Source organism: Stegostoma tigrinum, chromosome 5, assembly GCF_030684315.1.
Source record: "Stegostoma tigrinum isolate sSteTig4 chromosome 5, sSteTig4.hap1, whole genome shotgun sequence".
NCBI classification, from domain to species: Eukaryota; Metazoa; Chordata; class Chondrichthyes; order Orectolobiformes; family Stegostomatidae; genus Stegostoma; species Stegostoma tigrinum.
This window is the reverse complement of record NC_081358.1, coordinates 29908678-29914964: the sequence shown is the minus strand read 5'-3', so window position 1 is coordinate 29914964 and position 6287 is coordinate 29908678.

The window sequence follows — 6287 nt, the reverse complement described above, 5'->3', positions numbered from 1 at the left end:
ACCAAGAGGATGAAAGATTATCAGAGATATGCAGGAATGTAGAGCTGAGGTTAAAATCAGATTATCCATAATCTATTGAATGGCAGAGCAGACTCAAAGGACCAAGAGGCCTACCGTTGTTTCCTTTGTGTAAGATTATAATATTCATGTAATAAGTTTAATATGTAATAAATGTCTATTATATTCTTGGACATCATAATATCTATGTCCAGTTTCTTATGTTAAGAGAAATAACGTTAACATTTCTGTATCAGGTAAAATACCCTGCCAGGGCCAAGAATCTCATCACAGTAAATGCCAACTAAAAAAACATTGTGAATTAGATGCACAGTACATCTGCCAAGAAACAACAGTGATCAGAAAAGCCAGTAGAATGATGAAGTAGGTAGCTCGAACAGAGACATACAAATAAAAGTAACCAACTATATGAAGGGCTGCATCCAAAGACTTCAACCAAGATGGTGGCTAAATAGGACTTGTCCACTCCAACCGTTTTGTTTCTTGTTGTTCCTCTTTTGTTTTTCCTTCTTTCTTCTCAGTAATGTCCCGAATTCCCGATCTCAGCATGGACTCAGACTCTGGGCCTCAGCACGGACCCAGCGTGGCAACCTCTTGACCTGGGATAGCTGTCACCCAGCGGTCCAGCGCGGCCTCAGCATGGACTTCTAGCCTTGAGTTGATTCCAAAAGTGGTCTTCCGGCCTTGAGAACCTCAATGTGAAGCTTGGTACGGTCTGGAGCCAAGGCCCGGTGTAAACTAGAGGCTAGATGCCAGTATGCACTGATTTGGAAGGACTGTTACTCTGAGCTTTTTATTTCTTTTTTTTTCTAATTTATTTTCCCTAAGAATTTGTACCTAAGATTTTGTGCCGAGGTAGCTTTGTACCTGAGATGGCGCCATAAACAGTGACGTGTAAACTTTTCACTCTACTCCCTGTAAGTACATGTGACAATAAAACTAATTCTGATTCAGTTTACATTTGAGAGCACACAGTGGTAGCATTCAAATCTTAAAGCCAGCCATGTTAAAAAAAATCTAAGTTATAAGGAAAGATTGTAATAGCTTGGGCCTTGGGAAAGCAAACATACAGTAAGTATTTTTCCCAAGATGTAAAAGATAAGCCTGGGAAATTAATTTATGTTTTGAGGATAGAGTAAGAGGTTCAAACTAGTAAAAAGAGTAAATTAGAACTACTGTCTGAAATTCTTTCTTTACATGAATATTTGCAATAAGCTTCAAGGCAACAAGGAAATCGTTGCAAAAGCAATTAGATACTGAAATGGATGGACTTTAAAATCTTGAGGTGAATCAATTAAAATGGACCGAACAGCATTCCTGGTCTAGTTTCCTGGCCATATTGGAATGATTATTATTATTTGAAATAATGTTGGTCTCCTGGATTTTATTAGCCATTTTCAAATAACTCACAACGTATATGACATAATTCATCAGTGGTGGTCTCTCCCTTGGAAATAATAATGTTTTCTTTTCTGCTGTAAATGGGTTCGAGAATAAAAATCTAGGCTATCTGTAAATAAAAATTACAGAGGTTCTTCGATGTATCCAATGTTTTCATTTAGTCATAATCAGGTAGATACGATCTGAATTCATAATCACCTGAAGAGGTCATGGTGTGAGGAGTTTTGAATTACCACAAATAAATGACAGGCAATTCACCAGCATTGTTATGTTGGTCTGACATGAATCTGGGACATCATGGTGCATTTGAAATACAATTCCCCAAAAACAAGACCTTGTATTGGCGCAAAGGCTGTTTTTTTTTCCTTTTTGTTCATTTGAAGTGTAACATTATCCAAATATGTTCTTAATTTTAGGACACTGCAATCACTCCATCTTTGCTATTCACCATTTGAACTATTGTACAAAAGCCATGCTCTTGAACATCAGTGATGTGATGGAGGATGCTTTCAAAGGGAATGATATCAGGGATGTAGGGATATTGCTATAATTAGAGATTTAAACCTAGAGTTGCTCTCTCTGTAGGAACAGGAGACCCTGGTAGTTGGGATGCTGTATATGTAACGGGAGGACAGTAATGCAGATAGATTTATCAAAATCGATCTGATTTACATGTTGCAATAAAATGTGCAATCCTCAAAATTATAAAAATATTTTTAAGAATGAAATCAAGAGGGAAACAAGGAAATCGAAGATTACAAGGAAAGGGCAGCATCATGGATTTGAGGAAAGTCGAATCAGCCATGATCAGATTGAATGGTTGAACAGGCTCGAGGGGCAGAATGGCCTACTCCTGTTCTTATATCTTATGTCTCATGAACTGATTTGATTCAGTACTCTAAGGGGGAAAACAGTAACATCCTCCCCTTAGCTTTGACAGACTTGATTGTCTTTGTGAAACCGAAAAAGGCCATGTACTAGTTCCTTATTAAACTTATTTACACATTAACCCACTCATCGTTTTACTAGCATTCACACTGGACCTTTACATTTTTCATACAGTAACTAATGCTATGATAAGGGAACGAGCCGTGTCCTTTTTCTGATTCTACGCAACTGCAGTGAAGCACTCTGAGTTTTGCTACATCAGCATTTTTTGGAATGTTGGTCTTGGAAGGCCCAGGGAGAAATGAGGAATGGGGGACTGCTTCAGAGTAGCAGAAATATAATGACCATTCCACACTTGGAAGAGGGAGGTTTGGACATGGGATGAGGCCAGGTTAGAGAGAATTTAAAACTGGTGAATTCCACGTTTAGGCTATCGGGCTGTAGGCTCCCGAGGCCGAATATGAGGTGTTGCTCCAAGCCTCCCTCTCATCCCCGCTTCCTTGACCTAAAATAACCTGTCCATCTTCTCTCCCATTTATCCACCCTTCCCAGACCACTGACCTAGCCCCACCACCCCCTGCCTGCACTCATTTATCACCATCCCACCCACATTCCCCAGCCCCACCCCTCCTCACTATTTATTTTCCACTCCCTTCCCCCTCCCCACTTCTGAAGATGGGTCATGACTCAAAACATCAACTTGCCTGCTCCTCTGATGCTGCCTGGTCTGCTGTGTTCCTCCAGCTCCACATTGTGTTGTCTCTGAGTCAGCATCAGCAGTTCTTGCTATCTCACAGTTAGTCGGTAATCTCCCAATAATGAATCTTCTGGAGAAGTATTACTGTTCACTCAAGTGCCTCAAGTTGTTGGAATCAAACCAGAGGCAGGAGAGGATCATACTGAGTGCCCAGCTCAGTAAATTTCACTGAAGTGAAATCTAGGGGTGTGTGAGGCAGATATTCTTATAGAAGAAACCTTAAACTATCTGCAAGGTTCCTAGCTCAGCTGGTCACATCCTCAAAAACTCTAATAAATTTGTCAGGCACTCTTTCCCTTCAAGGAAAGAAAAAAAAACACTGTTGGCCCGATCTTAGAATACTACGACTTTCTTAGTTACCTGCTCCCTTCTTCCGGTAATCAATCCCTGTGCTTCCCAGGAAGTTATGTCGTCCTAAAGCCCTGCCGTTCCCTATATTTTTCTGTCCCTTCCTGAATAATGTCATTGGGTTTGTTATTTTTCTAATCCACTGGATTTGTTCCAGAAATTATGGAATTTTGGAAGATCACAAGCAATGCATTCTTTAGAATCCTTAGATGTACACCATCACCTCCAGTGGATTTATTGACTTTTAGTCCCATTAGTGCAGACTTTTCAGCAGATATTATTGATTCCGTGCTCCTCATCCTCATATTGTCCCTGATTTCCTATCATCTCTAGATTTTACAGAACAGTCTCAACTTTGTCCCCCCATGTGAAAGTCAAGGACGACCCCATCTATGCTCTATTGGCTTGCCCTAGAGGCATTTCATGTCCAACAGGGTATTAAGGGCTCTCATGAGATGGGGCGGAAGGCAGGTCATGGGGAGGAGGGCCCTTGCAGAGGGAAGAACCAGGGTGTGGAGGAAAGGGCAGGGGTATGTTTTTCAGAGGACCCTCCCCTTCCCAAAACTTCCAGGGCACTGAGGGAATTCAACCCCTGCCCATAAGACGAGGGGTAAATTTCCAGGTGGCAGGGGATGGTGCTAGAAGCCCAATAAAATCTCTGAGTCACCACTGAATTCCGTCGGGCTCAGAAATAATTGGGTGTCAAGTGGTTCACTAATGAGTCTAATTGACATTCCACTGCTGACAGGGCGGCATTGCTGTCCTGGCCCTCCTCACCTCCAGCTTAAATTCAGAATTGTTAGCCTGATGATGGGAGCCAGATGTAGGACTCCTAGCTGGCAGCACTGCAGCATCTTCATTCCAAGCCTCAACTAAATTCTGTCCTATATTCCAGGGCTTGGAGATGGAGTTGGTGAGTCATTTGAATTTCTCACTTTCACCTTATAATATCTATGATGTGGAAGGTGTTGGTTTTGGACTGGGGTGGACAAAGTCAGAAGTCACATGATACCAAGTTATAGTCCAACAGGTTTATTTAAAGGTACCCTGATGAAAGGGCAGTGCTTTGAAAGCTGGTGATTTTTAAATGAAACTGCTGGACTATAACCCGGTCCCATGTGACTTTTGAATTCATAATATGATTTTAGCTGCATACTGGGCTGCAGGAGGCACAGGGAGTCGGATAAATTCTATTGATCTTTACTGTGTAAATGTTTAACTGTGGTTAGTCAACTCCTGCACAATATCCTGTAGACACCAGACTGAGACCAACTGCTTTATATTTACATAGTTCATATCGGAACCTTTACTTTACTACATGTTGAGAGAAAATGAAGTAGAGTGTGCTCTGATAGCGAGCTCTAGAATGTCTGTTAAACATAATACAGAGATATATATACATATACTGCTATCACCAAAGTAAAAACTGAAATTTTTCGACTCACTCTTGCGCAGCCTTCGGAACTGTTTTAAGCTTCACTTTGTGCCAGCTGTGATTACATTGAAGTCAATGACATGAAAGCATTTCCTGCAGATAATCTCATGCTACCACCTAAATCAGATTTGTACCATCTGTAATATAATTGGCTTTTGAGTTGAGTAAAGTCAAAACGGGGTGAAGTGAAATGAGATTGGTGTGCCAGATGACTTCATCCCAATCTATTTTCACAGATATAGGTTCTTCCTCTCTCATGTTCAGAAATAAGTGCCAGACAAAATGCATTCATTTTGTAAAATAATTGGAATTTACACAAGGCTTTCCTTGTTTTCCAGATATCAGACTATTGCCTCAAGCATTTTTAATAACTATGATGATTTGAGTATGTTTTTAGTCATTTTCCTGTATGAATCATGACAGGCTAAATCTTAGGCATTAGTGAGAGTAAGTGGCTCCACATTGCTGAGCTATTCCCTGTGTCATGGCCAACATTCGCCTCTCAATTGGCATCACAATGTCAGATTATCAGGTCATGATCACTTTGCTGTTTATGGGGTTTTTCTGTTCATTTCATAGCTGCTGTGTTGCTTCCATTCCAACAGTCCATTTTTTTGAAAGGACCTCATGCCCTGTTTAATTGCAAGTTTTCCCTTCATTAATTGTCGATTTAGGAAGAGAGAGTACATTTTATGGAGCCCACAAGAGTTGGAAACGTAGTTTACAGGGTGACTTAATTAGCGGGGATGCAAAATTTTGATATTCTGACAGTGAGCTGGGATGCAGAGATAAAGTCAGTAGCATATTTATGATTTGTCGAAAATTACTCCAGCCTGTGATGGGGTCATACTTTTAACATGTTTGCACATCGTAAAGGCTCATTAACTTGAAACAGTTTTCAATGAAATTTCTACCGTCAAAATAACGTCAGTGTAATGTGAGAATCTTATGGCACCAGGTTCACATTCATTTGAAGGTCACATGCCCCTGCTGGCCTTGTGCTGTCATGTGTAAGCTTTGTAACAAAGACTAAGTTGTTGGAAAAGCTCAGCGGGTCTGGCAGCATCTGTGAAGGGAGAAAACAGAGTTAATGTTTTGGGTCCAAAGACACCTCCTCAGAACTGTAAGCTCTGAGTTGGTTATAAAATCCGTACAGTGTGGAAACATGCCATTCAGCCCAACAAGTCCACACCAGCTCTCAAAAGAGTACCCTATCCAGACCCACACCCTTAACCTATCCCTGTGACTCCCATTGCAAATACATGTAACCTACACATCCCTGGGCACACTAGCTTGGCCCATCCACCTAATCTGCATATCCTTGGACTGTGGGAGGAAACCAGAGCACCCGGAGGAAACCCACACAGACACAGGGAGAATGCGTAAACTCCACATGGACGGTCACCCGAGGGTGGAATTGAACATAGGTCCCTGGTGCTG